Below are 21,560 nucleotides of genomic sequence, written 5' to 3' on the forward strand. Positions count from 1 at the left end.
GAGACCTGTCGCTCCACCTGGGGGTCCGGCGCCCGCCGCTCCGCCTGAGGGCCCGAGACCTGTCGCTCCACCTGGGGGTCCGGCGCCCGCCGCCCCGCCTGGGGGCCCGATGCCTGTCGCCCCGCCTGGGGGCCCGATGCCTGTCGCCCCGCCTGGGGGCCCGGTGCCTGCTGCTCCGCCCGGGGGCCCGGTGCCTGCTGCTCCGCCCGGGGGCCCGGTGCCTGCTGCTCCGCCCGGGGGCACGGTGCCTGCTGCTCCGCCCGGTGACCCGCTGCCTGCTGCTTTGCCTGGTAATCCGATGTGCCTCTGCCCGGAGTCCAGCCCGATGTGCCTCTGCCCGGAGTCCTTCCCGATGTGCCTCTGCCCGGTGTGCCTCTGCCCGGTGTGCCTCTGCCCGGTGTGCCTCTGCCCGGAGTCCAGCCCGATGTGCCTCTGCCCGGTGTCCAGCCCAATGTGCCTCTGCCCGGTGTACCGCTGCCCGGAGTCCTGCCAGGTGTGCCAGTCTTTGATATCCCGCCAGTTACCAGACCCGGGCGGTGGAACATTTTTCCCAGCTAGGACTGTTTGGAGCGTCCTGAGGCCGCTCCTTGAGGGGGGGGTACTGTCAGGAATGGACTGGCCAGCAATGGTGGGACTCACCTGCCTTTTGATCTGCAGTACCAGGGCTGGCCAGCGGGTGCTCCCAGCAATCAGAGACTCAACTTTGCAGCCAGCTAACACCTGTAACTGATTATGCTGGGGTATTTAAGGGATGGCCAGACCCACAGACTCTGCCTTGGTGTGTGTTTGTCCTGGGCCCTGTATCTGTCCTGCATCCTGTTTCTGTTCCTTTGCTGACCCTCTGTACTACGCTGCTTGCTACCTGTCCTGATCCCTGGCTTGTGACCCTGACCATCCCTCTGCCTGACCCTCTGTACTATGCTGCTTGCTACCTGTTCTGATCCCTGGCTTGTGACCTTGACCATCCCTCTGCCTGACCCTCTGTACTACGCTGCTTGCTATCTGCTGAACCTGGCCTGTGACCCTGACCATTCTCCGCTTGCTCCCCCTGTACCTGCCTGCCCAATTGATATTGACCCGGCCTGCCTGACGACGCTTGCTTGTATGTACTGTTATCTGTGGGTGGTTGGTTTGGGTTGTTTGCACTGTATTATGTTTAGTAGTGCACTGCGTTTATGTTTGTATTGTTAGTGTTAATAAATTACATTGTTTATCCCATATCTGAAGTCTGCATTTCCCTGCGTCAGTCACACATCTCTGGTCATACCTGGGAGCCCTGACACTGGCTGGAAGTTGGGGAATTTGGACTTTTGGACTTTGTTGGACACATTTGGGATTGTAATTGAGTTGGACACTTTATGATTGCATTTTGTTTTCTGGGGGATTGTTGATTTATTGAAGGTTATATGTACTTTAATTTTTACACAAAAAGGTATTTTTGAGATGGTGTTTTCTAGGGAGAAAGTGTGACTTTTTGTTGGGTATAAAGTTTAGGAGGTCATTTTTATTTATTTTATGTGAGATCTTGCACGGTCTGTCTGAGGAACAAATCTGATAGAGCCAAGACCTAGGGCCTGTTGGAATCCTTGCCCGTACCAGAAAAACTTTGGAGCATGATCTCCATGGATTTTATTGTGGAGCTCCCCCCATCTGAGGAATTTACCACTATACTGGTAGTAGTTGATCGCCTGTCCAAAATGGCCCACTTCATTCCCTTGAAAGGGACTCCTTCTGCTACAGAAACTGCTTCCACTTTCATCCAGGAAAACGTAATGCTACATGGCGCTCCCCTGAATATTGTGTCGGATCGAGGGGTGCAATTTACATCCAAATTTTGGAAAGCTCTGTGTGAGGCATTAGAGATCGAGTTACGCTTCTCCTCCGCTTATCATACACAGACAAATGGACAATCAGAAAGGACAAATCAAACTCTGGAGCAATACCTCCGATGCTTCTCCTTGTATTCACAGGACGATTGGGCATCATTCCTTCCTCTAGTGGAATTCGCATATAATAATTCCATCCATTCCGCCACCAAAAAATCCCCCTTTTACTCTAATATGGATACCATCCCTCCTTTCTTCCAGAGATACCAGTGGGGGACGCTGTTCTGGCGGTACAAGAAAGGATGGAGTTCCTCAGGAGGAAAGGTAAAGTGTTACAAAAGACGATTTCCGAGGTTCAAGTGAATAACAAAAAATATTTTGATAGAAAGAGAAGGGGCAATTTGAAATTAAAACAAGAGGATAGAGTCTGGCTGTCCACGGCCAATCTGAAATTAAGTTGTCCATCAAAGAAACTTGGTCCAAGATACCTGGGGCCATTTACCATCAAGAGAAGGGTTAACCCTGTGGCATTTGAATTGGAATTACCAGCTAACTTGAAGATCCACCCGGTATTTCATTGTTCTCTATTAGAACCGCACGTTCTGAGGCACCTGTTCCACTGCTGGTGGAGGGAAATGAAGAGTACGAAGTAGAGGCTATCTTGAACTGTAGAAAGAGGAGCAGACAGACCCAGTTCCTTGTCAAATGGAAAGGTTATGGACCAGAGGATAACTCCTGGGAACCGTCCACTAATGTCCATGCCCCACGGTTGGTTCAAGCCTACCTCCGTCGTCATCCTGAGAAACAAGCCCTAGTGGTCATCCGGACGCTGCCCCTAAGGGGGGGGCAATGTAAGGGATTTCCGGCTAGAAGAATCGTGATCGGGAACGCGTATGCGCGAAAGAGATCCCGCAGAAGAATTACCAGTTGTGCGCAGGCGCACAGGAATGCGCGATCACGCACATGCACGCACACGTGCACACACACGCCGAAGATTGGCTCCAGACGGGTTATTTAAGGTGCGCCTCTGCCAAAATTCAGTGCTGACTGGTCTTCAGCTCCCCCTGTGTCCTGCTTGTTCCTGTGTGTTTCCTTTGGTGCTGACCCAGCTTGTTCCTGACCCGACTCTGAGTACTCTCCTGCCCCCCCCCCCTACCTGACTTTGGCTCTGATCCTGACTTTGGCTTTTCCTCCTGATTCTGTACAGCGCTGCCCGACTGTTATGACCCTGGATATCCTACAACTCCGCTCCAGTCCTGTGTCCTGGCTGCATACCTGGCTCTGCTGTGAATCTGGCAACCCACTGTACTGGCCTGGTATATCACCACAGTATCCAAATCAGAGGATATCCTGCCTATCAAGGTCATCATCTGCAAGAGCCGCAAGCAAACCTCTGGCACTCTTGTTCCCCTGGTCCCTAGACGCCCTCTGTTTCAACTTCAATGGGGTCAGGGCTAGTGATACAAGTGAGGCCGACCTCATCAATTCAGCCTCCCATCAGGTACGTGATAGCTACAGTTTATGCCGTTGGGGATCACAGTATATGCTGGAATTTAAAATCTCTGCAAGGGACCCTGTGAATCTAATTGTGTGCTCATTATTATGTTTATGCTGGTTGACTTTAACTTTTCAATACATTCTATTATTCTTTCATAGAGTTGTAAGTCTAATTCTTGTGTGCTTGTTAAGGTTCACAGAAAGATAAACTGGTGGTGTCAGTGGGACTGAGGCCTCACATAGGGCTAAACAAGAGCAGAGCACCAAAATCAACCATTGGCTCCTGAGGGTGAGGCACTACATATGGGAGCTGGTCCAGGATTCCTCTGCTGTATGTGCCAGTAAGTCATTTAATGAGCCAGAAGAAGATAACCATGGAACCCACAGCAGCTGATAAGTGGTCCCAAGAAAAAATGGGTAACTGGAAGTGTGTGGTGATTGGTATAGTGTACCTGGGGGCACATGGTCTGCAGAACAGGTGTGACAGACACCAGTAGCATTGGTCCCTGGCCAACAAGTATTCATCCTTAAATGTGAAGAAAAATCCATACACTCTTCGCACCTGTGTCCTGACAGAATGGAAGAAAGGGATTCCTGCTGTGCTGCAAGAGGGAAGTCTCCAACTGGCTGGTTCAATTGAAGTCCAGTTAATCCAATTAGGCAGACCAAGACAAAATCCAGAAAGCTCTGGGCGAGCCACATCTGACCCAAAAGTAACCACCTCCGCTCCTGCCATGACCATTAAAGGTCTCTCAGTTTCTCTTGTGGCTGAGTTTGGGAAGCTATTAGAAGGTCTTCAATTCAAGCCATCGAGGAGTGGTAAGGGGCTGACAATGTCAAGAGTCAGAGAGTGATCAAGAGCCTACGGGCTCCAGATTCAGACACAATCTAGAATCTAAAGAACAATAAGATGCACTGCACCTGAATGCCTTCGAGAAATCTATGTGAGTCAAACAGTTGATCTATCTCTCCAAGCATACTTGACAACAAGAGAATGAGAAGCTGTCAGACTATGTCAGGTGACTAGGCAAAATTCTTCACCAAGTTATAGTGAAAGGTGGTATGGAAGTGGAAGCTGCCATTAAGGCCTTTTATAGCACGTTCAGAAAGGGGCCCAGTCTTTAGTAATAAATAAATATAAAGTCCACACAAAAACATTTTTTTTTTTAAATATATGAATTGTGCTCAATTGCAAAAGAAACCGTGCTCCAAAATTCTTCAAAAAATGTGCTCACATCATCCGTGATTAATGCTCTATCCGCACTCACCGGATGGGGTGAACTCTTTGCTGAGATGGTAAAAGAGTCAAACAAGCTGAAAGTGACTGGGCGTGTCCTCCCAGAGAACTCTGTACTCAATACCCTCCAGAAACGACTCCCACGATTGGATGACAATGGAAAACAAAACAAATAGTGCAAGACTGTAAAATATCATTAACCCCTCGCCCTCCCGAGGATTTACCCCCCTTAATGACCACGCCTCTTTTTGCTACTCGGTGCTGCACTAATTCAACTGATAATTGCGCGGTCATGCAATGCTGCACCCAACGAAATTTACGTCCTTTTTTCACACAAATAGAGCTTTCTTTCGGTGGTATTTGATCACCTGTGCACTTTTTATTTTTCATGCTATAAACAAAAAAAGACCAAAAATGTTGATGCTTTGTGTGAAAGTTATACAAAACTATGGTATAGATACTGCAATTTACGCCATTTTTTTGCTATACAGCGCTGTGCTAGTTTAACGGACAATTGCGCTGTCATGAAATAGGATTCATAAATGTAATTTATGTCCTTTTTTTCACACAAATAGAGCTTTCTTTTGGTGGTATTTGATCACCTGTGCACTTTTTATTTTTGGCGCTATAAACAGAAAAAGTTTGGAAGAAACAATTTTTTTTTAAAAACAATATTTTTGCATTTCGGTCGTAAAAAATATAAAAAAAAACTAAAATTCCGTCATAAATTTAGGCCAAAATGTATCCTGCTCCATGTTTTTGGTTAAAAAAATCTTAATAAGTGTATATTTATTGCTTTGTGTGACAGTTATAGCGTCTACAAACTATGGGAGAGATAATGGAATTTACACAGCTTTTACTTTCTGACTGCCCATCACATTTCATGGGGTGCTAAAATACCAGGACAGTACAAACACCCCCAAATACCAGGACAGTACAAACACCCCCAAATACCAGGATAGTACAAACACCCCCAAATACCAGGATAGTACAAACACCCCCAAATACCAGGACGGTACAAACACCCCCAAATACCAGGACAGTACAAACACCCCCAAATACCAGGACAGTACAAACACCTCCAAATACCAGGACAGTACAAACACCCCCAAATACCAGGACAGTACAAACACACCCCAAATACTAGGACAGTACAAACACCCCCAAATACCAGGACAGTACAAACACCCCCAAATACCAGGACAGTACAAACACCTCCACATACCAGGACAGCAGGACAGTACAAACACCCCCAAATACCAGGACAGTACAAACACCCCCAAATACCAGGACAGTACAAACACCTCCAAATACCAGGATAGTACAAACACCCCCAAATACCAGGACAGTACAAACACCCCCAAATACCAGGATAGTACAAACACCCCCCAAATGACCCCTTTTCAGAAAGTAGGCACTCTAAGCTATTTGCTGAGAGGCATATTGAGTGCATGGAAGATTTATTTTTTCCACAAGTTTCTGGAAAATCACAAAAACATTTTTTTTTTACATAAAGTTGTCATTTAAATGATTTATTTCTCACACAAGCCATAGGTATACAGTGAGGAACAGAAGTATTTGAACCCCCTGCGATTTTGCAAGTTCTCCCACTTAGAAATCATGGAGGGGTCTGAAATTCACATTGTAGGTGCATTCCCACTCTGAGAGACAGAATTTCAAAAAAATTTCAGGAAATCCCATTGTATGATTTTTTAAAGAATTTATTTGTCTTGCACTGCTGAACAGAAGTATTTGAACACCTGAGAAACAGCAAGAATTCTGGCTCTCAAAGACCTGTTACTGCGCCTTTAAAAATTCCACCTCTACTCCACTCATGAATCTAACTTAGTAGCACCTGTCTGAGCTGTTAAAAGACACCTGTCCACCCCACAGTCAGTCAGACGTCAACTACTACCATGGGCAAGACCAAAGAGCTTTCAAAAGAAACCAGAGACAAAATTGTGGACCTCCACAAGGCTGGAAAGGGCTACGGGGCAATTGCCAAGCAGCTTGGTGAAAATAGATCAACTGTTGGAGCAATTGTTAGAAAATGGAAGAGGCTAAAGACGACTGTCAGTCTCCCTCGGACTGGGGCTCCATGCAAGATTTCACCTCGTGGGAGATCACTGATGATAAGAAAGGTGAGGAATCAGCCCAGAACTACAAGGGAGGAGCTGGTCAATGACATGAAGAGAGCAGGGACCACAGTTTCAAAGGTCACTGTAGGTAGAACACTATGCCGTCATGGTTTCAAATCATGCATTGCACGGAAGGTTCCCCTGCTCAAGTAATCACATGTCCAGGCCCGTCTGAAGTTTGCCAATGACCATCTGGATGATCCAGAGGAGGCATGGGAGAAAGTCATGTGGTCAGATGAGACCAAAGTAGAACTTTTTGTTTTAAACTTCACTCATCGTGTTTGGAGGAAAAAGAAGGATGAGTTGCATCCCAAGAACACTATCCCTACTGTGAAGCATGGGGGTGGTAACATCATGCTTTGGGGGTGCTTTTCTGCAAAGGGGACAGGATGACTGCACTGTATTAAGGAGAGGATGAATGGGGCCATTTTTTGTGAGATTTTGAGCAACAACCTCCTTCCCTCAGTCAGAGCATTGAAGATGGGTCGTGGCTGGGTCTTCCAACATGACAACGACCCAAATCACACAGCCAGGAGAACCAAGGAGTGGCTCCGTAAGAAGCATATCAAGGTTCTGGAGTGGCCTAGCCAGTCTCCAGACCTAAATCCAATAGAACATCTTTGGAGGGAGCTGAAACTCCATGTTGCTCAGCGACCGCCCTGAAACCTGACAGATCTAGAGGAGATCTGTGTGGAGGAGGGGGCCAAAATCCCTGTTGCAGTGCAAACCTGGTCAGGAACTACAGGAAACGTCTGACCTCTGTAATTGCAAACAAAGGCTTCTGTACTAAATAATAACACGGATCTTCTCAGGGGTTCAAATACTTCTGTTCAGCAGTGCAAGACAAATACATTCTTTACAAATCATACAATGTGATTTCCTGAATTTATTTTTTTTAATTCTGTCCTCAGAGTGGGAATGCACCTACAATGTGAATGTCAGACCCCTCCATGATTTCTAAGTGGGAGAACTTGCAAAATTGCAGGGTGTTCAAATACTTCTGTTCCTCACTGTATATGGAATTACACCCCAAAATACATTCTGGTACTTCTCCTGAGTATGGGGATACCACATGTGTGAGACTTTTTGGGAGCCTAGCCACATACAGGGGCCTGAAATCCAATGACCACTTTGAAAGCCTGAAGGTGTGTAACTTCCTCATTTCACTTCCTCACTACCTATCACAGTTTCGGAGGCCCTGAAATGCCAGTATAGCACCAAACCCCCCCAAATGACCCCTTTCTGGAAAGTAGACACCCCAAGGAATTTAAAAAGAGGCATGATGAGTATTTTGCAGATCTAATTTTTTCTCAAAAGGTTCTGCAATATAAAAAAAGAATAGAAAAAATATGTTTTTGTTTTTTTTCTTCATTTTCTAAAAACTTGTGGCAACAAATGAGATCTATAAAATACTCACCATGCTTCTTATCACATTCCTTGGGGTGTCTACTTTCCAAAAAAGGGGTCATTTGGGGGGGTTTGGTGCTATCCTGGCATTTCAGGGCCTCCGAAACTGTGATAGGTAGTCTGGAAGTGTAATGAGGAAATAAAGCCATTTAAAAGCCTGAAGGTTCTTATTGGATTTTGGGGTCCTGTAGTTGGCTAGACTGCCAAAACGTCTCTCACATGTGGTACCCCCATACTCGGGAGAAGTAGCAGAATGTATTTTGGGGAGTAATTCCACATATACCCATGGCATGTGTGAGCAATAAATCATTTAAGTGACAATTGTGTGTAAAAAAAAAAAAAAAAATTGTCATTTTTCAAAAACTTGTGGTAAAAAAATAAATTCTTCTATTGATTCAACGTGCCTCTCAGAAAATAGTTTGGGGTGTCCACTTTCCAAAAAGGGGTTGTTTTGGGGGGTGGGGGCGTTTTATGCCCAGCATTAGAAGTTTATGCCACACATCACTCACTCTTCTAACCACCTGAAGACCAAGCCTTTAATGACACTTTTTGTTCACATGAAAAAATCTGTATTTTTTGCTAGGAAATTAATTTAAACCCCAAACATTATATATTTTTTTAAAGCAGACACCATAGTGAATACAATGGTGGGTGCTACAAATTTTTATGGCACATAGTACTCGCGCAATGATTTTTCTAAGCAAATTAAAAAAAAAAAATACACTTGTTTTACTTTTAATGAACAAAACACCATATATTGGCCAATTGTTTGGTAAAATATAAAAGATAATGGTATGCCGAGTAAATAGATACCAAACATGACATGCTTTAAAACTGCGCATGCCCCATTCAATGGCGACAAACTGCAAACATTTTTAATATCCATAGGCAGCACTTTAAAAGCCTTTAAAAGCCACCATTTTAGATTTACAGAGGAGGTCTAGTGTTAGAATTACTGCCCTTCATCTGATGTTCATGGCGATACCTCACATGCATGGTGCGTAACGGCACAGGGTCAAGGCTTGTGCACACAGGTGTGCGTGCATGGGAGGGGCAATTTTTTTTTTTTCAGTTATTTCGATTTTTTTTAAAATTATTTTTACATTGTACCTTTCATTTTTTTTTTTTTATCGCTTTTAATGCTATAACAGGGAATACAAATATCCCCCATAACTTCAATGGGCATTGTCATATATTCTTTTTTGAGAAATCTGGGGTCTATCAGACTCTGGATATCTCCTCTGCTCTTACATTATCTCATGTCACCAAGATCGGTGATCAGATGCTTTCCCAATTTACAAATGGCGCTGTTTATATCCTGCGAGACTGAAGTGATGAAATGCTCGTAGCTTCCGAATTCTTAGACTATAGAGATGATTGGCACCATTCTGGTCTCCAATCAGCTCTATGGTCAGCTGGCAGAAACACCGGCTGCATTCTCAGGTTCCCCCGATGGCACAGGACTGCCCGAGAAGGCCGTGGAAGGCAGCGGGGGAGGGGGGACATCATCTCCCACTGCTTGTAAAAGCAATCTTGCAGCTAATTAGCCACTAGGATTGCTTTTACATGAAAGCCGATCACCGGCTGAAAAAAAAAGACACCAGGATGATGCCTGCAGCTGTAGCATCATCCTGGTATAATCATTCAAATCCAGTGATGTACCAGTACATTGTTGGTCCTTGTTGGGTATATATGCTATGTTCTTTTTTCTTTTTGTATGCAGCCTGTGGACTGAATGACAAAAAAGAGAAGAAATCTCTGCCAGAAAAAGTGTGTGGTATGCCCACCATTAGAATATACTGCCCTGCATCCACCCACTTCTAATGGTGGGCACACATTAGGTCACACGGTGCCACATGCGCCAGTTCCAAGATTGTACAAATGTCTAAATAGTGGCACGCTTGAATAAAACTTGTCCATGTATAAGTGGTACCCCATATGGAGAAATGATGACACCAAGTCCCAAACTATCTTGCCACTGCTCCCCATGTAGTCTGGGCATCTGGGGGGCTCCACGTGACTATCTTTTCCCTCATAAATCCGAAACTTATAAGTATAGCCTGTTGCCCTCTCACAGGTCTTCTACATCTTGACCCCATATCTGGCACGCTTGCTGGGGAGAAATTGTTTGAATGTAAGGTGGCCAGAAAAATTAATGAGGGACTCATCAACGCAGATGTTTTGCTGGGGAGTATAGACATCTGCAAATTTTTGGTTAAGGTGATTTACGAGGGGCTGAATTTTGTGGAGCCGGTCAAATTCAGGGTCACCCCGAGGATGACAGAGTGTATTGTCATTGAAATGCATAAAACACATTATACTCTCATATCTATGCCTGGCCATGGCAGCAGAGAACACGGCATATGATGAATCGGGTCTGCGGACCAATACAACCGCAATTCATTTCTTTTAGTAATGCCCATGTTGAGGGTTAGGCCCAAATAAAATGTAAATACAGAAACCGTAATGAGTTTCCATGCGAATGGTCTGGCAAGGTTTGAATTTGGGTTGGCGGCGATAAATTGTTGTGCATATAAACTGCTTTGATCCACAATAAATGCATACAGATCTTCCGTGAAAAACAGCTCCAAAAATCAAGGGGAGTATTTAAATTTGCTATTTCCACCTGAATTCTGGGTTTGGCAGTGAATGGGGGAAGTACGGGTGCTGCAGAATTTGTGGGCTGTCAATCGGGATTTGCAAGCACATCTGGAAGGATACTCGGAACTCTACAGGCCTGTGTGCAAATTCTTGGTGGTTGCAGGACAATACTTGTGCTCACCACCACTCTGGCTTGTACTGCACTTATGGGACTCACCACGTCACCAAGTCATACTGCAGTGCTGGTATTATTATTATTATACAGGATTTATGGCGCCAACAGTGTGCTCAGCGCTGTACAGTATAACGGGAGACAATACAGCAACAATACAGTTCAATACAAGAGGGTTAGGAGGGCCTGATCCTGGGAGCTTACAATCTAAGAGGTATGCGAAAGACCAGGATGTACTAGACTGCTGGTGCTTGCCAGTTCACCAAAAGGTAGCGCGGGACTAGTACTGGCACTCTGCTGCATATGAGAGTCCTCAAAATTTACCGGCAAGTGCTAACAGAGATCAGGCCTGATTCTGCCAACACTGCGGTTTTGTGTGCAATGTATCAGTGACAGTGACCTACTGACACTGCACTTGCTGGGAGAGAAGGGGGGGGGGGTAATCGTAGGGGCTAAATGCAGGTTCTGGCAGGTGCCGGGGCTGATCCCGCTAACGCTGCATTTTTGGGGACACTATACTAATGTGAACGCTTGTATAGTGCTGACCTGATCAAAGATATTGATCCGTTCAGACACTATACTAGCAATGGAGGTTTATTGTGTATGAGCGTGCTACTGGCAATCAAGGGGTTAGATGTGATGACTGGAGTACTGATGGGCAATCTGACGCCATCCGGGAGGGGCGTGAAAACCACGGGAGCACAAATCATGTATATGTATATATGTGATTTTGCTCACCCATGCCACCCTGTAGCAGTATTTCAGCTGTAGGGCGGTCAGGAAGCGGTTAAAGAAGCAGTTTGTGTTACATCGCTGCATTACTTTAACTGGCAATTGCGCGGTCATGCAACACTGCATCCAAATTAAATCTACATCCTTTTTTCCCACAAATTGAGCTTTCTTTCGGTGGTATTTCATCGCCTGTGCATTTTTATTTTTTGCGCTATAAAAAAAAGGCTGACAATTTTGAAAAAAAAACAATATTTTGGACTTTTAGCTATAAAACATGTCCAGTAAAAAAATTTAAAAATCTAATTTTGTCATAAATTTCAGCCAAAATGTATTCTGCGACATGTCTTTGCTAAAAAAAAATCCCAAACGTATAAATGAATTGGTTTACATGAAAGTTATAGCGTCTACAAATGGCGGGAAAGATACTGGGATTTTTTTTTTATAATAATAATGGCGGCAATCAGGGACTTATGGTGGTGATCAGACATTTATGACAGTGATCAGTGACTTATAATGGGACTGCAGGACTGCGGCAGACATTTTGACACGGGGGGGGGAACTGACTTTGGCTCACTGACATCCCCAGTGACACTAATACAGTGATCAGTGGAAAAAAAAACACTGACACTACTAATGGCACTGGGGAGGAAGGGGTTAACATTTTATTAAATGAAAGGGTTAACTGTGTGAGGGGAGTGTTTTACTAGTGGGCGGGGGGTGTGTTCTTCACAGGAACACGCTGATCCCGAGAGCTAAACTCCGCTCTCAGGAACAGTGTGTTGCGAACTGACAGGGAGCAGAGCTGCAGTGTAACCACTGCAGCTGAGCTCCCTGTCAGTGATTACCGGTAATCACCAGGATCTGACGGGTAATGACCGGCCGGGACCCGGTGATTGACAGCCGCTGCCACAATCGGCGGTGCGGGTAGGGCGGGCACGCGCCTCATGCATGCCCCCTATCTGTTTTGCAAAATGACGTTTTCAAAAATGATTTTGCGCATGGTGCCGCCCTGTGGCCGTTTTAATACAGTGGCTGGACGGCAAGCAGTTAATAAGCCAACTATTCTCTAATTAAGCATTTCAAATGTTCAAAACATTATACACCAAATTTAATTTTCTAACACCAGAACTTCTACTTACACATCTCTCATTTTTCTCCACTAGATTACCGCAGAAGTGTCTGCACTACCTTTGGACTATAAACCAGCCCAATACCTTTTATATTACACTTCCTTATGTGAGGAATCCCACCATAAATCCTTAGCTATATTTATGGTTACCGCTGACAGACTCTGCATACCAGTGCACTGGCGTTCCACACGCGTTCCGACGGTCAGGGAATGCTTGACCAGATTGACCAACATTGAAGAAATCTTGTCTCCAAATGTCACCCAAACCGTACTCTCTGCTCCCCGCACGACCTCCTGCTCTGGAGCTCCCTTGTCCCCTACTTCCATGCTTGTCTCCAGGACTTCTCCAGAGCTTCCCCCATCCTCTGGAACTCTCTACCCCAATTTATCAGACTATCGCTTACTCTGCTCACTTTTAGGCGATCTCTGGAAACCGATCTCTTCAGGGAAGCCTATCCCGCCTTCAGTTAATAATGGAATCTTCTATTCCTCCTACCAGTCCACCCCCCACAGTTATTAACTTTTGTACCACTAGCCCCTCCCTCTTAGATTGTAAGCTCCCAGGATCAGGGCCCTCCTAACCCTCTTGTATTGAACTGTATTGTTGCTGTAATGTCTCCCGTTATATTGTACAACGCTGAGCAAACTGTTGGTGGCAGGGGCGGACTGACCATTTGGGAACTCGGGCACTGCCCGAGGGCCTGGGGTCAGTAGGGGGCCCCTAGAGATGCCCCTGGCACTTTCTTTCATAGGCTTTTTTGGGTGTGCTTTGAGTGTGGGTGAGAACACAGGGGCCCCATGATCCCCTATTGCCCGAGGGCCCCATGAGTTGTCAGTCTGCCCCTAGTTGGTGCCATATAAATAATGTATAATAATAAAAAGTCATTCATATGAGTTCCAAATTTGTCACCACATGGGCCAGCTGGATCCACTTTAAAACCACACCACAATACAAAACGTACCTATAAAATACCACACTAGACATGGCCCATTTCTTGCACGCTGGGATGACTCTTAGCTCCCCCGTCTGCAGGAGGGAAACAACCGGACTTCTCTCCCCCCACCATTTTGGAGGGTAGGAAGGGAAGACCAGAGCTGACCCATTCCCTCCCCCCCTCTCATTTGACACATCCCCCCTTTTTTTCTCCCTTTCTTCTTTTTTTCTCTTACCTTTTGGTCCTATACAGTACATTTTCTTCTTTGTTCTCCTCCCGTTCAAGTTTCTTTTTGGCTATTTGATACCTTAAGCGCCCTCTCTTTTCTGTTCAGTCCCATATAGATGGCCTTCTTACCCAGATCAGTCCATTCAGAGCTGGTAGTATACCACAAGAGGCCAGTGTATTGGGATACTGAATGCTGCTGAGATTCTGAGAGGCCTTGCTGTGTTATCCCTGTACAAGCTTTCTGCAGTTTCTATATGTAATCCCTACTATGTAAACACGCTCACATTACTGTACTTTGTATAATATTGGATTCCTTTTGCTGGGATCTCGATAAACGGTTTTATAAAAAAACCTCACCATTAATACGTAGAACCTCCTTCCTTTGTATAGTCATTGTTCAATGATCAGAAGCACCACAAAAAAAGAAAATAATCTAAAATAATACAATACTAGGCACAAATGGGAAACCAAAATGGGCGGCTCTTCACCAAGGGCAACGGACATAGTCACCAGCACACCATGGATCTCCAATATGGTCCAAAAAAGGTTTTTATTGCAAAAAGATTACATCCCAAAAGAAAGTGAATGGTGTGCTGGTGAATGTGAACGTTTGTCTAGGATGATTCCAGTCCCAGCTGGTAGTTGCTACATCACCCACCTTTGATGAGCCAAACTTCCGGGTATTCCCGGGGTTTTATCCTGCAACATTTGACTTTCAATGTATGATTTATGCCGTATTTCACATTTTTTACATGCTGGCACTTCTATACCCCGTGCCATTTGAAGCATATACCGACTAAGGTCTGCATATCAGTGGAAATCCACGGGGTTAATTCCCGCAACATTTGACTTTCAGCGCCATTATTTCAGTTGATCTCTATTACTGATCTTCACATTTGCTGGACGGTTTGAATTGCGTTTTTGTGGACTTAGTACTTGTCCATCTAACAATTGTCCCATTCTGGGATGATTGGTACTATCTCATACAAATGTTACGCTTTATTCCGTATCAGGTCACCATATGACACAGATGACTTCTTGTCAGTTTAATTCAGTCACTTAATGTGATGAGGCTACCTTGGTAGATACCCCAGTAATGTGCTCAGTATTAGGGCTCATGTACACTGCGGGTGATAAACTCACATTTAGCAGCTGGTCAGCGTTTTTTTTCAGCAGTTCCTGAACTCCCCCTAATGTTCTCCTATGTGTCCATGTACACATCTTCGTTTACAGTCGTTTACAGGCAGTTGAGTTTACAGTCTTTTTTTGAACGCAGAAAAATTGCGTTTAGCAGTTTATTTTATCAGCGTTTCAAACACAAAACACTTGCAAATGCTTGTAAATGCTGCAAATAGACTCTTCCAGTTCCCAATGCTGCCCAGAACCTTTTTTATCATGAAAAATGCATGCAAAGCGATTTCAAGGTACTCAGATGGACAAAACACTGAACACAGGATGTTCCTACCAAGCTTGTCACACATTGTAATGAAAGGGAAACTGATACAAATGAGCGCAGAGAGGCCACTCCAGGTGGAAACATGTGAACAGTTAATCATGAGCTCACCACTGCTGCCTTGTTAATCATTTGCATGATGAAGAGAACTGAATTAATAGGCGCTGTGGAAAATGCTCTCAGTCAAGCACCTTAATGAAGGTGCATCTTTATTGGGTGAGACAAAGTAGCAAATATACCGTATTTTCCGGCGTATAAGACGACCCCCTACTTTTCCTGTTAAAATATAGGGTTTGAGCTATACTCGCCGTATAAGACTACCCCTCTTCCAACGCACACCAACTAAAAATGAAAAAACATCAGATTTGATTTCAATATGGTATTCCAATGATGGGGTGCTATTCCTCCCACTGACACCAATGATGAGGCACTACTCCTCCCACTGACACCAATGATGGGGCACTATTTCATCCACTGCCACCAATGATGGGGTTCTATTCCTCCCACTGACACCAATGATGGGACACTATTCCTCCCACTGACACCAATGATGGTGCCCCATCATTAGTGTCAGTGTGTGAGGAATAGTGCCCCATCATTAGTCAGTGGGAGGAATAGTGCCCCATCATTGGTGTCAGTGGGAGGAATAGTGCCTCATCATTAGTCAGTGGGAGGAATAGTGCCCCATCATTGGTGTCAGTGGGAAGAATTGTGCCCCATCATTGGTGTCAGTGGGAGGAATAGTGTCCCATCATTAGTGTCAGTGGGAGGAATAGCGCCCCATCATTGGTGTCAGCGGGAGGAATAGCACCCCATCATTGGTGTCAGTGGGAGGAATAGCACTCCATCATTGGTATCAGTGGCAGGAATTGCGCCCCATCATTGGTGTCAGTGGGGAGGAGGAATAGCGCCCCATCATTGGTATCAGTGGCAGGAATTGCGCCCCATCATTGGTGTCAGTGGGAGGAATTGCGCCCCATCATTGGTGTCAGTGGGAGGAATTGCACCCCATCATTGGTATCAGTGGGGAGAATAGTGCCCCATCATTGGTGTCAGTGGGGAGAATAGTGCCCCATCGTTGGTGTCAGTGGGGAGGAGGAATAGTGCCCCATCATTGGTATCAGTGGGGAGAATAGTGCCCCATCATTGGTGTCAGTGGGGAGAATAGTGCCCCATCGTTGGTGTCAGTGGGGAGGAGGAATAGTGCCCCATCATTGGTATCAGTGGGGAGAATAGTGCCCCATCATTGGTGTCAGTGGGGAGAATAGTGCCCCATCGTTGGCGTCAGTGGGGAGGAGAAGTAGTGCCCCATCATTGGTATCAGTGGGAGGAATAGTGCCCCATCTTTGGTATCAGTGGGAGGAATAGTGCCCCATCGTTGGTGTCAGTGGGAGGAATAGTGCCCCATCATTGGTATCAGTGGGAGGAATAGTGCCCCATCATTGGTGTCAGTGGGAGGAATAGTGCCCCATCATTGGTATCAGTGGGGAGAATAGTGCCCCATCATTGGTATCAGTGGGAGGAATAGTGCCCCATCGTTGGTGTCAGTGGGAGGAATAGTGCCCCATCATTGGTGTCAGTGGGGAGAATAGTGCCCCATCATTGGTGTCAGTGGGGAGGAGGAATAGTGCCCCATCATTGGTATCAGTGGGGAGAACAGTGCCTCATCGTTGGTGTCAGTGGGGGAGGAACAGTGCCTCATCATTGGTGTCAGTGTGGAGGAGGAATAGTGCCCCATCGTTAGTGTCAGTGGGGGAGAGGAGCGGCTGCTCCTTCTTCCAGTTCGGCCGCTCGATTTTCGTGGGGCCGCTCGGCTCCGCCTCCTCGCCGGTGATTGGTCGCCTGTGTGCCTTTCCAGTGCTGGCGCCCAATCACCGGTGAGGAGGCAGAGCCGAGCGGCCGCGTGAGCATCGATCGGCCGAACTGAAAGAAGGAGCAGCTGCGCTTCCTGGACCGGATCGTCGTGGGACCGGAGCCAGGTAAGGTACAGCAGCCCCTCTGCCCACCCCTGTACTTAGTGTCCGTTGGAGGAGGAGGGGGGGCGGCGTCCCTCGAAAAAGTGCCGCCCTGACCTGGCTTGCACCGGCGTATAAGACGACCCCCGACTTTTCAGAAGATTTTCAGGGGTTGAAAAGTCGTCTTATACGCCGGAAAATACGGTAATAAAATTTGACCAGCCTGAAGTGAACAGTGTGAATTCAACGGACGACCGTCCTCTCTGAAGGGAGCTGAGATCGGAGAACACTCCTATTGGCTTCAAATCACATCCCTTGACTGAGAGCATTTTCCACAGCACCCATTGTTTTCAGTTCTCTACACATTGTAATGACCATTCACACCTCAGACCTCTCCCATCCTTGGAAACAAAAGATATGGTAATGACCATTCACACCTCGAATTCCTCATGAAGACCCCCTGCCAAGTGGCCTTAATGACTTCCTCCACCAGCCACCTTTCCCACCCTTGGAAACAAAAGAAATGTTAATGAGCAACTCACACCTCAGTTAATCTCAACACATACTGCTGTCTCTTCTTCTACTTTCTGTATTTCTCTGAAACAGTCTGAAATAGTTCAGAATTTACCACTTTTCAGTGCATTCTGGGCATTTGGGAGGTTCTCCTGTGCTTATATTTAAAAAAAAACACTTCAAAACGCAAAGGCACTATGTGTCAGGAGTGGGGGGTCCATGGAACTCAACTTACTTTGGAGGGGTGGGGAGACCCCCATCTCAGCTCCCCATATCCCTCTTATATGTAAGTCACCCTATGCCTGTTAGGGGTACAGGGTGATCTGTCCTAATATTGGGGTGGGGGGGTTGTTGATTGTTTAATGCCATGTGGTTGCATCCCATTGTTCTATTGTGTGTCTGGCTTGGGCGCAAACTATTATGGGATGTATGTGTTTATGGGTATTGGCTTGGTGGGGGGTGTCTCCAGCAGCCCTCCCTCCTGATGGGACTGTCTGCTGGTGTGTCTCTTGTTACTAAATGTAGATTGCCCCGCCCTGTGTCATTATGCAGGGAGGGGGGATTGTCCCCTGAGTGTATATATCTTGTATCTGTGTTAAAATAAACTAGGCTACTTCCTGGTTTACTTCAAGACTGGTGTCGTCTAGTCTTGTATGGTCTGCTGTGGTGTCTGTGGTCGGTATTCGGATGGGGAAGCAGAGTCTAACGGAAGTATCCAAGAGCAGTCTGGGGTCGGTTCCATTACACACATAAATGCGCATAAACGCGGCTAAACAGATGGTTTTTAACCTGCATTTTCCAGCAGTCTGTTTCCATCGTTCAGAAGTGTCCCGTATACATGGAGCCTTACATGGCCTAATATCTGTTGTCCCTTATTGATTGCTAACGGTGCCGTGTTCCATCATCTTTATTGGCATGTTGTGATATGCATATATTGCTCATGGGCCTGTATGATTATTTTTGTTCCTCTGGGGTTTACCCGATCCCATTTCAATCCCCATGGGGTGATTGGAACACTTATCATCCTGATGCTCAGGTAATATGCCATCTAACATATATTTTTGTAATTGAGAAAGACATACAGTTGCAAGAAAAAGTATGTGAACCCCTTGGGATTAAGTGGAGTTTTGCATGAATTGGGCATAAAATGTGCTCTGAAAGTCATCTAAGTCACAACAATAGAAGAACGCAGTCTGCTGAACATAATACTACACAAACATTAGATGTTGCCATGGTTTAATTGCACATAACATGTAAATATTCACAGTGCAGGGAGGAAAAAGTATGTGAGGCCCTAGCTTAATGACTTCTCCCAGAGCTAATTGGAGCCAGGAGTGAGCCAACCTTGACTCCAATCAGTGTGATGATATTGAATGTGTTGCTGACAGCTGTCCTGCCCTTAAAAAACACACACCTGTTTTGGGTTTACTGGTTTCAAGAAGCACTGTCTGATGTGAACCATGCCTCGCAGAAAAGAGCTCTCAGAAGACCTACCATCAAGAATTGTTGACTTGCATGAAGCTGGAAAGAGTTACAAAAGTATCTCCAAAAGCCTTGATGTTCAAGTGTCCACGGTAAGACAGACTGTCTACAAATGGAGAAAGTTTAGCACTGTTGCTACTCTCCCTAGGCGTGGTCATCCTGTAAAAATGACTGCAAGAGAACAGCGCAGAATGCTGCATGAGGTAAAGAAGAATCCCAGAGTGTCAGCTAAAGACCTACAGAAATCTCTGGCACATGCTAACATTTTTGTTGCCACATCTACAATAAGGAAAACATTAAACAAGAATGGATTACATGGGAGGACACCACGGAGGAAGCCATTGCTGTCCAAAAAGAAGATTGCAGCACGTTTGAAGTTTGCAAAAGAGCACCTGGATGTTCCACAGCACTACTGGCAAAATATACTGTGGACAGATGAAACCAAGATTGAGTTGTTTGGGAAGAACACACAACACTCTGTGTGGAGAAAAAAAGGCACAGCACACCAACATCAAAACCTCATCCCCACTGTGAAACATGGCGGAGGGAGCATCATGGTTTGGGGCTGCTTTGCTGCCTCAGGGCCTGGACGGATTGTTGTCATTGATGGGAAAATTAATTCCAGAGTTTATCAAGACATTTTGCAGGAAAACGTACGACCATCTGTCCGCCAACTGAAGCTCGGCAGAGGATGGGTGATGCAACAGGACAATGACCCAAAGCATACAAGTAATTCAACAAAACAATGGCTGGAACAGCACAGAATACGCCTTCTGGAGTGGCCCAGTCAGAGTCCTGACCTCAACCCCATTGAAATGCTGAGGCATGACCTTAAGAGAGCGATTCACACCAGACATCCCTAGAATATTGCTACACTGAAACAGTTTTGTGAAGAGGAGTGGTCCAAAATGACTCCAGATCGTTGTGCAGGTCTGATCTGCAACTACAGGAAACGTTTGGTTGAGGTTATTGCTGCCAAAGGAGGGTCAACCAGTTATTAAGTCCAAAGGTTCACATACTTTTTCCTCCCTGCACTGTGAATGTTTACATGTTATGTGCAATTAAACCATGGCAACATCTAATGTTTGTGTAGTATTATGTTCAGCAGACTGTGTTCTTCTATTGTTGTGACTTAGATGATGTTCAGAGCACATTTTATGCCCAATTCATGCAAAACTCCACGTAATCCCAAGGGGTTCACATACTTGTTCTTGCAACTGTATTGCAATTCATTTACCAAGTAAGGTGGTATTTCTTCCCATCTCTTCAGGGAAGCCTACCCCGCCCTCACCTAACAGCGGATCTCCTCCACTCCTCCTACCACTCCATCCCCCACAGCCATTTCCTCCTGTACCACTATCCCCTCCCTCCTAGATTGTAAGCTCCAAGGAGCAGGGCCCTCGAACCCCTCGTGTATTGTATTGTTACTGTATTGTCTCATGTACTGTCCCCACTATAACGTACAGCGCTGAGCAAACGTTTTGGCGCTATATAAATACTGTAAAATAATAATAGAAATTTACCGCTTCTGTGAATATTGGATTGTGTTTATTTCATGGAGCTTATCTATGATGTATGGTATACTTATTAGCCTTAGTTGTCAGCTCCTGTGGTAGTGAGCCCTTGTAGATGGTCAACTTGGGGTTCCCCAGGGTGTGGAGTCTAAACCCCAGTCTGCTTCTTCACCAGAGCCCCTGATGGTGGGGATGGACTTGCAACAAGCTGGGACCAGGTCGCGGTCGCTGGGTACGCCCAGCTGAGGATGAGGAGACCGCTCAGGGGAGCAGAGTACAATGGGAGGAGACAAACGGAAATCCGATAGACTAGCCGAGGTCAGGACGGGCGGAAAAAAAGCACAGTCAGAGAATGAAGCCGGGGTCGGTATACGAGTAGTCAATGCAGGATACAGGCAGTACAGGGGTGGACTGACCATTCGAGCTCTTGGGCACTGCCCTAGGGCCCGGGGTCAGTAGGGGGCCCCATGAAATGCCCCTGGTAACTTTTATAGGCTTTTTTGGGTGTGCTTTGAGTGTGGGCAAGGACACAGGGGCCTCATGATCCCCTATTGCCCGGGGGCCCCATGAGTTGTCAGTCCGCCCCTGAGGCAGTAGCAACACACAGGAGCTCCAACAACTAGGAAGTTGCTCAGGCAAAGTGGCCTAGACTGAGCATGTCTTATATAGGCAGGCAAACAAGGAGGCGGGCCAGGAAGTGATGGAAAGGAAGGACAGACAGTCCACACATGTGAAAGGGAT

The sequence above is a fragment of the Staurois parvus genome, unplaced genomic scaffold, assembly GCF_062004578.1.
Source record: "Staurois parvus isolate SC_StPar_1 unplaced genomic scaffold, SC_StPar_1.0 ptg000308l, whole genome shotgun sequence".
NCBI classification, from domain to species: Eukaryota; Metazoa; Chordata; class Amphibia; order Anura; family Ranidae; genus Staurois; species Staurois parvus.